This window comes from Spermophilus citellus (genome assembly GCF_964194105.1).
Source record: "Spermophilus citellus genome assembly, chromosome: 9".
Lineage (NCBI taxonomy): Eukaryota > Metazoa > Chordata > Mammalia > Rodentia > Sciuridae > Spermophilus > Spermophilus citellus.
In genome coordinates this window covers 85,914,616-85,933,077 of record NC_138191.1, presented here as the reverse complement: position 1 = coordinate 85,933,077, position 18,462 = coordinate 85,914,616, and the positions used below count along the sequence as shown (strand labels likewise).

General features: G+C 41.9%; 1 protein-coding gene and 1 pseudogene across 8 annotated transcripts in view; one reads left to right on the top strand and one right to left on the bottom strand.

Moving 5' to 3' along the window:
- The window catches only part of DNAJC6 (DnaJ heat shock protein family (Hsp40) member C6), a 179,112-nt gene that overhangs the window by 77,190 nt on the left and 83,460 nt on the right, over positions 1 to 18,462 (top strand). The window lies entirely within an intron of this gene.
- LOC308656793 lies at positions 14,660 to 15,006 on the bottom strand (annotated as a pseudogene). The gene has a single exon. The product of its transcript is annotated as an uncharacterized misc_RNA (transcript).

The window sequence follows — 18,462 nt, the reverse complement described above, 5'->3', positions numbered from 1 at the left end:
AGGCTGTGTGGCTAAATAGCAGGTCACCCCATTTCCAGAGCTGTGTGGAACCTGGCAGAGCTGAATAGAAATTCACATGTATCTGGGCGATCTTACCAGCAAGATTGCCACTGGAAGTTCCCAGATACAAGATTTTTCTATTCACTAGCTGCAATGCTGGTTTGGTCCACACATAGTCCATGGATGGGACATGAAACACAGGGCCTCAAACATGCTAAGCAAGTGCTACCACCCAGGTACACCCCCAGTCAGACACTTCTAAATTTATGTGATTCATTTTAGGATAGGGTTAAAAACGTCTCTGTCATATGATTTTTCTTTTTTAAAATTATTTTTTAGTTGTAGTTGGACACAATATCTTTATTTTATTTATTTTTATGCGGTGCTGAGGATCAAACCCAGGGCCTCACACATGCTAGGCGAGTGCTCTACCACTGAGCCACAACCCTCACTCTGTTATATGATTTAATTTTTTTTTGTATTTGTAGATGGACAGCATGCCTTTATTTTATTTGTGTATTTTTTAATGTGGTGCTGAGGATCCAACCCAGTGCCTCCCATGTACAAGGCAAGTGCTGGGCCCCTGAGCTACAGCCTCAGCCCTGTCATAGGATTTTTGATGGTTCAAAAGTTGACAAGCTTAGAGTGTTTAGTACAATGTCTACTCAAGGAAATTTCAGTTGTTTTCATAGCAAAAAATTTTAAAATGAGATTTCAGTTTTTTTTTTGTTATTTGTGCTACTCCTGCTATGGAATCTGGGGATGATATGTATTTTCTAGTTCAGAGTTTTCAAATTTGATTAGTACTAGGTTGCTTTTCTCAAAAAACATTAGCAAAGAGAGGAACAGCTAACATACTTGTGCCAAGATGTGATGCTCTGTGAGGGAGTTCTGAGAAGGCAGAGACAGACCTTCCGGCTTAGATTACTTGAGCCTGGTCTTGAAGGCCAAAGAGGATTTCAGCAATCGCATAAAGTTGGAAAGAGTGTTTTTAGAGGAAGAAATAGAATGATAAAGAAATGGAGGAAAGAGCATGTTGTAATAAAATACCTTTGGTTGTAAGAAATAGCCTGTTTTTCAAATATCTTCCTTAAAACCAAAGGCATTGTTATAAAGTCTCAGAGTAAATTCTGGGTCCTGGGAAAGAAGGCAAGACCCGGCCTCACGTGAACCTGGAAGCCCAGCCTTGGAGTCTCCTGGGCTGCCGTCTCTCTCCAGTGCTTCATGGTTCTTGTTTTCCCTTCCCTGCACATTTGTTTTGCTCTTTGTCCTCTCTCTGCTGACCAGCTTTCCTGTCTTCTCTGTGTACACGGCTTCCTCAAAGGTCCCAAGTTCACGTGTGACTATCTCAAGCAACAAATCCTCATTGATCTTCTCTATTTCTGAATCCCAAACTCCAGGAGGAAGGAATCCAGTTGTCGTATAGGTGCTCTTTATATACTTCATGTCACCCTATAACTGAAGCCAGAGCAGGGGGTGTGAGGAGCCCTTCTCGTGGAGTCAGCATGGTTAGCAAATTCCTCCTCAAAGATGAAAAAGGAACAAAACTGCCCCCCCCCCCAAGTAGTTCCTTTGCTCACATGTATGTAACTAAAGTACCAGGCAAATACAATGGGCAGGAAGGAAGTAGGTTGATGAAGGGAAGTGGGACACCAGCCCTGGCCTTGCAGCGTAGGCAAGATGGGATGAAGGAGGACAGCTCAGGCTAGAGGCTGAGAAGAACAGAATGTGTAACAGCAAGCAGTTCAGTAAGTTCATATGTGTTGGCACTTCATTCATTCAGATGACACATATTTATCGAGGGCCTTGTATGGAGAACTGTATGTTTATGGATGAAGAAATAAAATTAGAATAGTTAATTGCTTTCCCAAGGTTATGGAACATGGGAATATGAACCATGACTATCATGTTTCAAAGTCTTCAAATTTTTCCCCTCTATTATTTCCTTTATTCATGTCTTCTCTAGTAGATTCTACAAGGTCAAAAATGACCTACAGAAAGATTGCTTATGCTTTTTTTTTTCTTTCTAAATAGAGAACTTTTGAAATCGTTCATTGTCTTTACTTCCTAGAGTGAGAATAGGCATTTAGTTTCTATAACTCTAAGATGAATTATGTGTAGGTCTACGTTTGTTTGTTTTAGAGGAAGCATTCTGTCAGATGATTTTAAAAATCTGTTCTAACTCTTAACATTTTGAATTAGGACTTGTTCTTTCATTTCAGAAATGCCGGCAACCAGTTAGATTTAATTTATTCCAGAATTATTTCTCATAGGAAAAATTTTAGAGCAGTCTAAAATGTCCTCAAATAGTTTGGTTCAGAAAATTATGATGTGCTGCTGCACTATTATTTTTTAAATGGCTGTTAAAAATAATTTAAGGAGGGCTGGGGTTGTGGCTCGATGGTAGAATGCTCACCTACCATGCATAAAGCACTGGGTTCAATCCTCAGCACCACATAAATGTAAAATAAAGATATTGTGTCCACCTGAAACTCAAGAATAAATATTAAAATATAATACAATGGGAATATCTTCAAAATATAAACTTAGTGGGATAAATAAGAAACAAGTTATGTACATTAAATCAAACAACAGATACATACACACATGAAAATCATTGTAAAGGTACATACCAGTCCAAAATGAAGCAACTAGATCAAAATATTACAGAAGAGTCTTTAGGTAGTAGACTACCAGTAATTAAAAATTTTTTTAGTATTGAGGATGTAGCTTAGTGGTAGAATGCTTCCCTACTATGTGCAAGACCCTGGGTTCAAAGAAAGAAAGAAAGAAAGAAAGAACAAGAATAATAGGTGTTTTGTTAAATTTTCAACAGTGAATTTGTATTTCACAATTACAATTTTATGTAACTATATTTTTTCCTAAAGTACTTTTATTTATTTTTTTTAAAGATAGAGTGAGAGAGGGAGGGAGGGAGAGAGAGAGAGAGAGAGAGAGAGAGAGAGAGAGAGAATTTTAATATTTATTTTTTAGTTATCGGTGGACACAACATCTTTGTTGGTATGTGCTGAGGATCGAACCCGGCCGCATGCATGCCAGGCGAGCGCGCTACCGCTTGAGCCACATCCCCAGCCCCCTAAAGCTACTTTTATAACTGAGATTTTTAAAAAATAATTATAGATTCACTTATAGTTGTGAACAATTGCTCATTTCTCCTGGTGGTACTGTTTTGCAAAACTGTAGTATAATATCACATCCAGGATATTCACATTGATTCATTCCTCCTCCAATTCCCCTAGTTTTACTTCTTCAAGTGTGTGTCTGTGATACCTATTTTATCACCTCTGAGGATTCTGAAAGGCACCACTGCAATCAAGAAACCGAACAATTCCAAAATCACAAGGAATCTTCATAATGACTTTATAACTACATACGCACTTACCATCATTCTTGAAAGAAAAGAATAGGATCTTAACCTCAATGTGTAGGGAATTTATTTTGGTTTTCCATCTGAAGGCAAAATTTTAGAACCTTAGAGTTGCAAGGACATAGACGTCTTTGTAGTCACCCAGAATGTGAGCATTTTAAAGTTCATCAACTTGAGCTCTTTCTACTCTTAATCCCCAGATGCTTCTGCCTTCACAGTGCAGGTCTGGAGTTAGGTGTTTCCCCTGGAAACGCTAATCCTCTCAGTCTGTGTCTGGGTGCTGCTTCTCTGGCTCTGCTTATACTCTGTATTTTCTTTATCATGGCACTTTTCTTGTTTTGTAATGGTCTGTAGATTATCAGTAAATTCTAGGTGAGTGACTGGCGTCTGGATGAGAGCCGTTTCACAGTTTCTGAGAAGCCTGCAGCTGCCAGCTCTCCTTTATCTCCCACCCTTTGTGTGGCTTTTGATTCTGCCTGCACTTAAAGCACAGCATTTATGTGGCAGGCCCTCACTTATTTTGGCTGTGCAACTACTTGTCCAGTCCATAAATTCCAGCCCTCTACCTGCTGGTGCTTCCACCAGGGTGACTAACATCTTCTGAGCTTATCACGTATTTCTCTTTTCTTCTTCTATTTATAAAGGCAATTAGGCAATGATGAATACTATATGTTGCAGTCTGGCTGGGCACAAATCACGAGCCACTCAAGCAGGAACAAACTTTATTTCCGAACTCCCCAGAACGCCACGGACGTGGCCTTTCCCCGGGACACACCACACACCGACCGGAAATCCCTTCTCTGGCACTTCCCCAACCAACGCGCAAGAACTCCAAAGTAGCCAGCGCCTGAGGCGGATAGCAGGGGTCTAATATACAATTGAATACACAGCTTAACATAACCATCATCATCTCAATGGCTTGCTGGCATCACCTCTCAACCACTCCGTTCTGGCAAAAAATGCCATGTGTCATTCCGACTCGGCTATGGCTCTCAGCAACTATATGTAGCTATGAGCCCAGCACTGTGCTGTGTTCTTTACATGTATTATCTTTTTAGATAAAGTATCTTCAGGTTATGTTTTACTATCATCATGTTTAAAATGAAAAAGCTCAGGCTTTAAAAGAAAAATGGAAGAAAATAAAAAAGGGTGAAGAGCTTGGTTAGGATCATGCATCTGGGTAAGTGCAGAGCAAGATTCTAATCTTCTAATCCAGGATTGTCTATTACAAAGCCCATTTTTCTGACTAGTCTGTAAGAAGGATCTGAGCCTCTAAGGAACTATTTTAACTCATGGTTCTTCTAAGTCTCAGCTCTGTCTCTAGGAACCTGTATCCAGGTTCTAGCCCCTTGAACCCCTCAGTGAGGCAGCTCTGGACTTTGGAAGACAGCCATTCTATGACTACACCAGAAAAATTGTCTTTTGATGTTCAGTGGAAATCTTCACTTTTATTTAGTGAAATATCTACATGAGTTGTAGTTTGGGCCTTGGGCATAACATAGGTTCCTCTGAATCTGTGGATCCTGCATGGTACAGCTAAAAGGGATTTTTCTGCTTTTACCTATTTATTTTACAGGTGAGGAGATGTGAGTGCAAGGAGAGGAGCCCTGTTCAACTTACCATCCTTGAGTTACTTGAAATGTTATCTTGTCATTCTGGCTTACCTTTCTCCTTCTAGCTCTTCCAGTCTTTCCTCTTGAGATGTTTTTTTTTAACCTTTCATTACCCCAGTCATTCTTCTTATGGTCAGCCTCCAGCTGGCCTGTGTCCCTCTTGTTTTTGGAACTGACTTCAGTATTCCAAATTTGGGTTGATTGCCTGGAGTCCTACAGTTTAATTCTGCAAATCATTATGAGACCCTACTATAGGCCAGGGACATATTGTAACCGAGTCACCTTTTGCTTATTTCCATCCCCTCTCCACACTGTGTTTATGATACTATGGGTTTTTGTACATGTAACAAAAGCCATTAGAACTGTAGCGTAAACCAGATGAAAGCTTGTTTGCTCATCTGGGACAGATGCTCAACCCTATGAAGTAGCAAGGCTTCCAAGTGGCTTCTCTCTTGCTGCTTTTTGATCCTGGATGTTACTTTCTTTATCAAGAGGGCCAACCAGTGCAGTTTTTTTCCTAGCCAATGTGAAGGCACAACTGATGGGTGCCTCCTCTTAAGAAACAGCCTGAAAGTTGAACTCTTCTTACACACACACACACACACACACACACATTCACATGTCCCATTGGTCAGAATTTAATCTCATGACTACACCTACCTGAAGGGAATCTGGGAAATGTAGTCTTTTATTGTAGGAGGCTGTGTGTCAACTAAAATATTCCTAAGAAAAGAGGGTGGTGGTTTTTGATTGGCAAATATTAGTCTTTTCTATACCCTGCTGTCGCGACCCCCTTGCCCGCAAGGAAGACGCAACACCGGGAATCTTCTTCCAGTCGTTTATTCAGGTTCTCGAGATCTCTTCCACTCTACTCTCTTCTTCATCTTCCTTTCCGAATGCTCCTACCAGCCTTAATAAAGCATCTCAAGCCCCAATGCGAAGCTGCCACGTGGAGCTTTCTCATAGGGTGTTAGAAAACCACGCACCAACTCTCCCAATTAAGGAGTTGTTTGTCACAAACCACAGTCGAGCCAGCGCCATCTTGTAATGGCGACCGCAGTCCGCAGAAACGGCTCACTACAGTTCCCCCTTTTGTTTTCTAAAAACAATACAGGCGAGAGTAGAGGTCCTATCCCACTGTGCATAAGTGGCTGCATAGTATGGCTCAGCCCCAAGGAGGGCCCTTCCCCAGATCTGAGACCATATCAGCCGACGCTTTTCTCGTGGGACGGGGCGTGGACGCGTCTAACCCGCATGCAATAGGACATGCTCTCCTTGAGGTCCACTTCAAGGATCACTCAAGTGCAGTGCCTTGCCTCGCATCCTGTATCGTGACGATGGTGGACGAAGGGGGATAGCTGAGGCTGAACTGTGGCTGTATAGAAATATAACGACAAACAAGTTGGTAACACCCTAAAAGAAAGGCACGGGTAATCTGTGCAAGCCAGACTTGAGGTGAATTGCCGTTACTCATACTAAGCCTTCAACCAGGAACCTTATCAGACCCAAACAGGTCAGGACGTTCCCACATGACCGTAATTGGCTGAATATGAAAACAGACACCACAAATCTTTCAAGGCCTTGTGAGCTCCTTCAAGGTCTTGTGAGCTGACCTCTTTGACATGCACAAAAATCAGGGCTGGATCCAAGCCCTGGGGGCCGGGGGGAATCCGTGCCAGCAGTTCCCCCCCTTTTGTTTGTTGCACGTCAAAGGGAATCAAGTAGCCCCTGTCTTAGGTCGTTCACTGCCCCTACACTGCTTACCCGTCTTTGGGGAGGCCCCATTCCCCTGTCTTAGGTTGCAGTGCAAGCGTGAAAGTTGCCCGTCTCTGGGTACTACAAGATCAGCTTGTTGTTGCCAAGGCGTTCAGTGGTATCTATTCAGCCAGTCATTATTGGGTCTTTAATTGGTTCCGGTTCAACAAGGCATAGAGTAAAAATAAAGAAGAAAAAGGGGGCAAAAGGAGGAAGGCATGAAGCAGGGATCATTGTAGAAAAATCATCTTCGAATTGGTCGGAGACAAACTTCAGCAAAATCATCGTTGGTTTGCAGGCGTTGATAATGGACCTGTATTGGCTTAGAAGTCAGAATGTTAATTTGGTCTTTAATAAATTGTGTCATTCTCTTACCTAGGCAGGGGCCTACAGCAGCTATAAGGAGGAGACCGAAAAGCGGTCCCATTACAGTGGATATCAAAGGAGTTAACCATGGGGTGTTTTTTTTTTTTTTTTTTTTAAACCACTGTTCAAACCATCCTTGTTGTGCTTCAAACTCCTTTTGTCTTTTAGCCAATCTTTCCGTGACCTTTTCCATAGTTTCACGGATTACCCCAGTATGATCTGCATAAAAACAACACTGTTCCTTTAAGGCTACACATAGTCCTCCTTCCCTTAGGAATAATAAATCTAGTCCCCTCCTATTTTGTAACACAACTTCTGAGAGGGAGGTGAGGGACTTTTCCAAAGCAGTAATTGACTTGGCCATGGCTGTTAAATCTTATAGCTGGGTAGAGAATAACATTTAGGATCTACAGTGGTATTAGAGGATAATTTAGACAGTATTGCTACCCCTTCATAATAGGGCGGCCTGGAGGTCAAGCATAGCCAGCAATCTTGGGTCCTGTTAGGACTAGTGGCATTGAGAGCGAAAAAGGCTCCTTGGACCAAATCAAAAAGACGATCTCCAGTTCCAGGGTGTATGGGCCCAGGGGCACAATCAAAGGTTTGATAGCCCACAGTTATTGTTTGACCGCTGGGGGAAAATATTACTGCTGGGGCTATGGGCTGTTTGGGTCCAGATGGGGCCTTTTGATCTCCGAGCACCTGATTGGGTCCTATTAAACTTCCAGTAGGCTGTTCTGTGGTCAATTTAAGCCGAAAAAGCAGGCCAGGATTGTACTGTCCGGGGGTGCAAACACCCAGCCCCCAGAGATATCCTTAAGTCCAATCTGGCTGCTGTTTTCCATTGGAAGTAAACTGAATAGTAATATCTGATTCTCCCTCTATTGTTTGCCAGAAGTGGGTAACATCAGTTTGCCAGACATCATTGGTGTGTAAGCCTCTAGGATTAACACTTAGACTAGGGGAATGAATGAATGGAGCACACACTGGGCATAAGAAAACAATTTGTAGAGTCTGATCACGTGAGCACCCCGTACGGAAGCGTAAGGATTGTGCATTTAGATGGAATTTAGCATGGAGCTAAAGAGCTGATCCGTTTGTAATTGTTCCATGATAGTAAATTGTCTGCCAATATAAGGGGCTGCTTCAATAACTGAGGCTAAATTAGCAACATAGAGACTATCAGTATACACATTAAGTGGGATGGAATTGTATAGTTTAAGGGCCATAATTAGAGCCTCAACTTCTGATATTTGGGCAGACAGTCTAGGAACAGGGTGTCGAATTACTTGAGATTCATCAAAAACAACAGCAAACCCCCCTCTTGCTCCGTCTGTATAAACAGTCTGAGCTCCCGGGATAGATTCCCCTTTAATAATTTTAGGAGAAATAATAGGACATTTTTTAAGGTCTTCTAGAAGTTTATGTCGGGGAGAGTGATTATCAATTTGACCTTTGAAATTACAAGGGAAGAGACACCAAAAATCATGTTCTTGTTGTAACTTTAAAATCATATCCTGGGTATAAGGTTGAATGAGAATGTCAAAAGTTTTTCCAAACAGTGCATCACCCAAATATTTGGCCTTCCAGATCAGATTCATCACCAGTTCATAAAAGGGAGTTATTACCCGAGAGTTAGAAGCAGGTAAATGGACCCAATAGATGGGACCTATTTGTCAAAACACTGTAGTAGGAGTTAATTTTGATGGCAGGATTATAAATGATAGGGGTATAGAATAGTTTATCTGGGTAACCTGCATATCTTGTAGGGCCTTCTCTATCAGTCTTAATGATTGTAGAGCCTCAGGTGTGGGATTCTCTTGTAGGGCCTTCTCTATCAGTCTTAATGATTGTAGAGCCTCAGGTGTGGGATTCCTGACTGAGCTGGGGGAAGGGTCTCCTTGGAGGAGATCATACAGAGGCTTAAATTCCTGGAAAGAGAGGAGTTGGCACTGTTGTTAAAGTTATAAACATACCTCTTAAGAGAGGGGGAAAGGGAGAAACCTTTAGCAACTTGACGTTTCTCCCAAGAATGATCCTGACAAGGCGTAAATGTTGGGGGGAAACCAAGATTAGGGGTACAGTAAGGAGAGGCCTTAAAATGAGTGGCATTATAAAGACTATTAGAAGAAGGAGGCACTGGGATTAGTACTTCGGAGATAATAGCCAAGGTAGTTATGTTCAAAGCAGAGCTATTTACGGGGGTTCCTGAGCCTGATTGTTCCCCTGAGGCTACTTAGCTCAATACAGCACTGAGAATGCTCCCTGAGATCTGACTGGACCGCAATGGGTCCTTCCAGTTAGTCAAATTCTTGGTCTTAAGGCTAATACAATGAGCGTTCCCGAAGCCAAAACAAGAAACTCCTGTGAGATTAACTTGAGATTGATCAAAAATGCTTTCCACCTGAGTTAGTGTGAAGGCGGCATCCACTCCATAAGTGCGCACAGACTCCGCCAGGGTCTTCAATTTATCATCTTATGAGTTTAACATAGAAACCTGTGGAATCAAATTTTGTCTGAAAAAGATATCTTCCGTTAGCATTTACAGGTAGGCATTTTTTTAAAAATACAGTTTCTGAGTAGCTCCGGTAGAAATCTGAAACGCAGCAGTACAGGTTAGTGGCTGGAAGGCGGGACTAGAAGTCCTGTCTGAGTGACTGTGGAAGAACCAATCGGTAGCCCCCAAGAGTGTGGGAGGTGGGACCAGGAAGTCGCTCTTCCGCCAGGCAGCCCATGGTTACCATGGTGATGCAAGCAACACGGAGTCCGCCGCTCACCCTCGGGGCAAAAGTTCCCCAAGATTTCCTAGCCGACCGCACCTTGCCTGATTTTGTTTGCATTTTTCCCCGCCTGGCCAAGCTCTTACTGTGGCAGCAGCCTGCTCTGTTTCTGGACCATCCCCGCACACTCCGGCTTCCGGGCCGGGGCGGGCTCCTGTTCCCTTTTCCCGGCTGCAGTGGGCGTCCCTGGGCATAGATCCCAGGGTCATAATTAATCTGCTGCTGCGGCACCCATGGCACAGCAACAGAAGGAACACAGAAAACGAAAGACACAGACGACAAAAAAAGAACACAGAAAACAAAAGTGAAAGTACACATTGCAGCTGCAATAAAATATGAGGCCTACGGGGTCCCGCTCTCAGGGACGAGGGGTCCACTCAGGGACGAGGGGTCCACTCACGGGACGAGGGGTCCACTCACGGGACGAGGGGTCCGCTCACGGGACGAGGGGTCCGCTCACGGGACGAGGGGTCCGCTCACGGGACGAGGGGTCCGCTCAGGGACGAGGGGTCCGCTCAGGGACGAGGGGTCCACTCAGGGACGAGGGGTCCACTCACGGGACGAGGGGTGCACCACTCCTGACGACTGAAAGTTCTGATTTTCCCGGGTTTCGGCACCATTTGTCGCGACCCCCTTGCCCGCAAGGAAGACGCAACACCGGGAATCTTCTTCCAGTCGTTTATTCAGGTTCTCGAGATCTCTTCCACTCTACTCTCTTCTTCATCTTCCTTTCCGAATGCTCCTACCAGCCTTAATAAAGCATCTCAAGCCCCAATGCGAAGCTGCCACGTGGAGCTTTCTCATAGGGTGTTAGAAAACCACGCACCAACTCTCCCAATTAAGGAGTTGTTTGTCACAAACCACAGTCGAGCCAGCGCCATCTTGTAATGGCGACCGCAGTCCGCAGAAACGGCTCACTACACCCTGCCTATTTCAGCTCCAAGAAAGCAGGCCCTGGTTGGTACTCTATGGCCTCTGGTTTCTCCAGCTTATGAAGTACCATTTCTAGGAAAGATGGCAAAGTAGGACCTTCTAGGAATTCTCAGAATTCCATGAGGGTCTGAAATTCAAAATCTTTGGTGAGAAGATCACAATGGTAAAATGTATTGGGGACTACTGTTTTATTTGCTGGGATTATTTAATATTTAAGATGCATGATCTTATTTAAGTCAGAGGAATCTTGGTGGGGGGCATGTATTATGATTAATTCCCAATTTACAGATCAAATTTTCCAGAGAGATGAAGTCATCTCCCAAGGTCACACAGCAGATGCAGGATGAAACAGCTACGTATTTATCTAAGTACACTGGGACCTGAGGTCATTGCCCACTTGCTTTGATAACAGATAAATCAGAGTTGCTCATTAACACTTCACAAAGCCCTCTCATGTGCCTTCATAATAATTAGAAACTTCCAATTATAACCTGAGCAGGAAGTGTTGTTTTAAATAGGTCGTAAGCCCAGGTTGAAGGGACAGGACTTACATCCTGTTTGCTGAGTGTGAGCTCAGGTCAGACAAAATAGTTGGTGACCAAATTAAAAAAAGGCCCTTGTTCCTGTGCTCTGTCTATCAGCAGTGCTTCTCTGTGTATTTTCTTTTACGTGAGGAAACTGAGGCACCGACATAGGCATTGACCTCAATAGGTTGGTGCCTAGCAGAGTTATGTGTGGTAGAGTTAGGATTTGGCTCCATGTTGGTCTGATGTCAAGCTGGAAATCTTAATTTGCGTGCTCTCTCATGTTCATTTCCCTGGTGGGGTGCGCTTCTATTTCTTCCTGTTTGGGATTTCCCCAGCATATCCAGCTACTGGTGCCCAGCCTGTTTGCTGGTCTTGCTGCACCTGGTTAGAGATTATAGGCTGTAATTGTTCACTGACTTTTTTAGACTCTTATTTGTTGATAGCCTTGCTTAAAAAAATTTTTTTCTTATTAGTATAGAGGGTGGATTATGCATCCAAATCATAACAATGGGGTACTGAATGAAGAAAACATGTCTCTATGGTAAACTTGTTTTCCAACTCAAATCAGGATATGTGGACCACTTGAGAGGCACTGGACTCGTAGATATTTTAGAATTATCTGGGGAGCTGTGGGTGGTAGTGGGGAAGCTACCCTTTCTGAACGGGTAATATTTATCTTGGGATCTACTGGAGGATAAGAAGAAATCAGTCATGCAAAGAGCCAGAAAGCAGTTCTTAGAAGAAAGAACAGCAAAAACAAATGCTCTGGGTGGGGAAATGAAAGACAGATAAGGAATTAAACTAGTTTCGTGTTTGAGTCTTACATGTTTTAGAGTTTGTTTGTTACAGGAGGGGAGACAGAAGCTCATTGTCAGCAATAACCTCTACCCCCAAGAATCAATGGCTATTTTTGGACAAGCCTCAATGAAGCTAGGAGTAAGTGCCTTCATGCTTGTCAGATTCTACTTTGCTTGTACATCTTTGGAAGAGCGATAAACAACATCCTTGATGAAGTGCTGTTCTCTTTCACTTCATTAAATTCACCTTTGGATGTGGTTAAATCAACAGAGTTCTTTTGGGACTTCCGGGGGGCTTTGTATATAAGAAAGCAGTGAAGTTTTTGATATTAGCAATGCTTTATAAAATCATTTACATTATTCTTTCCTCTCAAAATCCCTTTCAAGCATTTAAGGGGTTGGAAGTTAGATTGTTACGTCAGAATCACAACTTAGAAAATTGGAAGGTGCTCAAAGGGTGTTCTGTTGACTGAGGAGTTGGGCTGTTCTGAAAACAATGGCAGATTCTTTTATTTACAGTGGCCACAGCCTCACAGATGTGCATCAACTGGCTATAGTCCATCAATAATTAAGCAGATTTGTACATTGTTCCAATTTGGGCACTTGCATTCTTACTCTAATGTTAATTCAGCTGTTCATATTAAGAATTTTAACATAGCAAGGAGTTCTTTTTAAAAAGCCAACAAAAAGAACACAAGTTCAACAATTAATTGTGGGAATCTGAAAGTACATTCTGGACTTGTTACTTGTCCTGGCTCAGCAGAGATCCTTTTGATGTACCCTCAATTACAATAGAAATAACAGCTTGGTGAAATAAGCAGACTCTTAAGGTAGAGAACTGAAGCCCTGTGAAGAGCCTTATCTTCTAAATGTATTGTGCTTTGCCATTAGCCATGAATAAAAACCATCAGTACCTTATTTTCCATTATAAAGTGCTTCCACAGACATTGTTCTGCTTCGTTTTTACAGCTGCTTTCTGAGCTGGGGATAGTTATCTTTATTTTATGGCTGAGGATACTGAGGCTCAAAAGCATTAAGTCACAACATAACTAGCAGGAGACAGAACCAGCATTCCCATCTGGTTATTGTGCAAGTAGTTGGAACTCCTGAAAGACATAGTAGCTTAAAAAGTGTCAGGGCCATCATTAGAAAAACAACTTAGGGTTGTTTTCTCCATGGGTATTGTCTTAAACTTTTGAGAAAGTAACTGTAAATTATGATCCATCCTAACCTTAATAGTGCTTTTCATAATGCCCTTGGCACTATTTGGTTAGTTTCCCCAAATTTTAGTGTTTATATTGTCTTGTGTTTAATTATATCATGTTGAAGGTAGAACCTAGAAAACCATTATTACAGATTGTTTGCATGACATTTTTTTTTAAAATAGGAAGCATAGACATGAATAGAAATAAATATAATTATACAAAGTAACTGAGGTTTCAGCTAGGTCTGTATCTGTTTTATCTATTATAAGAAGTGCTAAAGATAAATTATGAATCTCTTGGACTAAATACTTGAGAAAAAGATGGCAATTTTATTGTTCGGTTAATGTACGCATCTCTGTTTTGGAGAGAGCAATAACAAAACTGTGTCAAAGGAAAAGGGAGACTCAGATGAGATTATATTTGGAATATTTTCTAGGCAGACACAAAAACTGAAAATATAAGATGTAACCCCATGTGACAGAAGAATTAGGAGAATGCAGATACAAAACCCCTAAGCTGGGCAGTCTCTCTCAGAGTGGTGAATCATGTGAGGTCTTTGAGAAAGGTGTTTCCTGGGTTGGTGCATACAACATGCAGAATTGCTGCTGGAGAAGAGACAGCATAAATACTCTTTTTGTGTTGTTAGAACAGCTCAGCAAAATAAAATTCCTGTTTATTGTTGGACAACATTGTTTCACACATACATCAAACGGGCCAAAAAAATAAGCAGCAACTTCATAGACAAAAAAAGGTATTTTTAACCAATCTCATACAAACCAACTACTTATAGTACAGCTAAAGTACATACATACAAGAAATTACTGGAATGCTTGGAATAAGATTTTTTTTGTTGTTGTTTTTGCCTTTTTTTTTTTTTTACAAGTTTTTTTTTTTTCCTCCTTTGAGATTATAATGAACATGGTCACTCTACAAGTAAAGTCAGAAGTAGGAGAGAAAACATTCCAAAGCCTGGTTTGGTCATCTGAGATCATTAAAAATGGCTGACCATTAACAATATAAAAAATACAAATAATTTTTCCTTTTTTAAAGTACTTAAAAAAAAAAAGCAGGGCCTTGGAAGTTTTGTTCTTTTTTCCTCCCCTGTTGCAAATTCACGTTGTGGTTTGGTTGGGTGGTGAAGAGCGTGTGTCACTGTGGGTGGCACTGCCCGCAGTGGACCGGTGGGGGGGACAGGCCTCTCTACTGGAAGGTGACCACGTTTAGATTCTGAGGTGGGAAGTGGAGGGTGAATAGGTCACGGTGGCCTTTTATTTTAACTTTTCCTTTTTTGCTGTCTAGTCGTCCTCATCGTCTTCTGCTTCTTGGTATCATGGTCCTGGTCATCTTCAGCTGCCTGATTGCCCGCAGCTGCCTCAGCCTCCTCATCTTCATCTCCATCCTCTTCCTCACCATCATCTTCCTCCTCCTCCTCTTCTTCCTCACCACCCTCTTCCTCTTCTTCATCCACCTCATTGTCAGCCTCCTGCTCCCCACTTTCCTCATTAGCATTCCCATTAGCAGGGCCGCCTCTTCCATTCTCTGCCTCCTCCACAACTTCCTTCTTCTCCCTTAAGTCCTTGGTGGGGATCTGGGAGCTAGTGTCCACGCTGCGTTGGACATGTGGGGCACCCGGTGATCCCATGCAGTGAGTTGAAAAGGAAACTAGAGTACAGGGACTCTGGTGATAAAGCTGCCGGAGTCCGCAGTGGAGATGGCTGCGCAGAGTGGGAAGCAGCCAGTGGGCTAAATACTCTTTTTATAGAAGCATTTTTTTTTGGTGCTTATAGTTATACATTACAGTAGGGTGTATTTTGACATATTATATGTACAGGGAGTGTAGCCCATTCCAATTTTCACCCCATTCTTGTGGTTGTATACAATGTGGAGTTACATTGGTTGTATATTCATATATGAGCATAGAAAAGTTATGTCTGATTCATTCTGCTGTCTTTCCTATTCTCATCCTGTCTCCATTCCCTTCATTCCCTTTTGCTAATCCAATGAACTTTTTTTCTATACTTTCCCTCCCTACCCTCCCTTGTTATGGGTTAGCGTCCACATATCAAAGAGAACATTCAGGCTTTGGGTTTTTAGGACTGGCTTATTTCACTTAGCGTGATATTCTATAGTTCCATCCATTTCCCGGCAAACACTATAATTTCATTCTTCTCTATGGCTGAGTAATATTCCATTGTGTATATATACTACATTTTCTTTATCCATTTATCTGTTGAAGGGCATCTAGGTTGGTTCTAGCTTGGCTCTTATGAGTTGAGCTGCTATAAACATTGATGTTTCTGCATTCCTGTAATAATGCTGATTTTAAGTCCTCTTAAAATTGGGTTAGCTGAGTCATTCCATTCCAAGTATTGGGATAGCTGAGTCATTCCATTCCAAGTATTCTAAGAAATCTCTATACTGCTTTTCAGAGTGGTTGCACCAATTTGCAGTCCCACCAGCAATGTATGAGTGAACAATCCCCCTACATCCTTGCCAATATTTATTGTTACTTGTATTCTTTTTTTTTAATATTTATTTTTTAGTTGTAGTTTATTTATTATTTATATATTTATTATTGTATTTATTTATTTGTATGTGGTGCTGAGGATCCAACCCAGGGCCTCACATGTGCTAGGCAAGCGCTCTACCACTGAGCCACAACTCCAGCCCCTACTTGTATTCTTGATAATTGCCTGGAATGACTTAGAAAATCAATACTCCAATAAAATAGAAAATCATGACAACATTGACAAATTCCTAGAGACATATGACCTACCCAAATTGAAATGGGAAGACATAGAAAATTTAAACAGATCAATTTCGAGCAATAAAATTGAAGATGCTTTCAAAAGCCTACAAAGAAAAGCCCAGGACCAGATGGATTCTCAGCCAAGTTCTACCAGATCTTCAAAGAAATTACACCAGTACTCCTCAGAGTATTCCATAAAATAGAAAAGGAGGGAACCCTTCCAAACGCATTCTATGAAACTACTATCACCCTGATACCCAAACTGGACAAAGACACATCAAGGAAAGAAACTTCAGACCAGTATCCCTCATGAACATAGATGCAAAAATTCTTAATAAAATCCTGGCAAATTGTGTACCAAAACATATTAAAAAAAATAGTGCACCATGATCAAGTGGGTGATGTAAGTTTGGTTCAACGTATGGAAATCAATAAATGTGATTCATTATATCAATAAACTTAAAGACAAGAATCATGATCATCTCAATAGATGCAGAAAAAGCATTTAACAGAATTCAGCATCCGTTCATGTTCAAAACACTAGAAAAACTAGGGATGGTAGGAACATACCTCAACATTGTAAAAGCTGTCTATGCTAAACCCAAGGCCAACGTCATTCTAAATGGGGAAAAATTGAAAACATTCCCTCTAGAAACTGGAACAAGACAGGGATGCCCTCTTTTACCACTTCTATTTAACATAGGCCTTGAAACCCTAGCCAGAGCAATCAGACAGAAGAAAGAAATTAAAAGGATAAGAATAGGAAAAGAAGAGCAAAATTCTCTTGGCACAGCTAACAATGCCTAGGAAAGGGGTGAGCACTTCCAGGAGAAGGGAGAGCGTGGGCTGTTGGGAGGATCACAAGTCCTTTCCTTGGACTGGAGCAAGGGCTGGTGGATGGAAGGGCCCCTGCACTGTTTAAAAACACTAGATTCTAGTTCACATTTCAAGAGTAGCCCTCTGGAGATGATTAAAGGCGTCCAGAGCTGGGGCTGGGGGTCAGCAGGACATTTAGGAGGCTAGAGATAGAAATGGCCAGATCTAGGGTTCTGGCTGGTGGTGGGCACATAAAAAGGTGAGCTGGATTTTATTTTATTTTATTTTTGCCTGTGGGAACAGGGCTGGGGGTGAGGGAGGGAATAAGCCCACTCAGTTTTCTCTGTATCCACCCAGTACCCAGGAGCTGCCCATGCCAAACAGTCATGTCTCCATCAGGGCCTAGTGGCCAGTCAACCAGAGAGGTTTTCAGTTCTTGAAAAGTTTCTTTCCTAATCATCACTCCCAGCCTGAGTTGCTAATGCCTGTGGGGCTTCTCTATTCACAGAACCCGTGGAGAAGTGATTGCCTTTTTTGGTATATGTCCACACTTTTCATGCAGAGTCGATTTATTGATTTATTTTAAATATGTACATATATATCTATCTATACATATATTTACTTATTTTTAGTTGTAGATGGGCACAATACCTTCATTTTATTTATTTATTTTTATGTGGTGCTGAGGATGGAGCCCAGTGCCTCATACATGTGAGGCAAGGGCTCTGCCACTAAGACACAACCTCAGCCCCAGAGCTGATTTATTTTAACACAGGCGGAAAGACCTGTCTTCAGGCCAACCAGGAGTGTGGTGTTCAGGAGGTTAACTAGAAGTGATAAACCTTCTCATATATGTGGAATAAAAGCATCTAAGTAGCATGCCCTTCTTTCACTATAATAATGGTGGTGGTAAGAATGACTAGAACTAAAATTTGAAGGTCTAGTCTATATAGCTTGAGACTTCCTATCACCTAGAAGACAAAATTCATGTTTTCTTAAAGGCATTCTATAACGTGGTCTTGCCTACCTTGCCATTCTTTGCTCACTGCTCTGTACACAGTATTGCTAATCAGTTTATAGTCCAGAATATATGGTCAAAATTAACAATATTTGGTTGGGCACAGTGGGACACTCCTGTAATCCCAGCTACCTGGGAGGTTGAGGCAGGAGGATTCCAAGTTTGAGGTTAACCTGGGCAACTTAGTGAGACGCTGTCTTAAAATAAAAAAAAAAAAAATGAGGGGCTTGGGTTGTAGCTCAGCGGTAGAGTGATCGCTTAGCAAGTGTGAGGCCCTGGGTTTGATCCTCAGCACAACATAAAGATAAATAAATAAAATAAAGGTATTGTATTCATCTACAACTATAAAAAATAATTTAAAAAAGGGCTGGGGTTGTAGCTCAGTGGTTGAACACCCTCATCCCCAGTACCACCACCACCTCAAAAACAAAATCTAAACTACAACAAAACCTACAGTGTTTATTGAGCCAGACACTCTGGGAGATATTGGCCAAATGAAACTATTCTTTTATGGA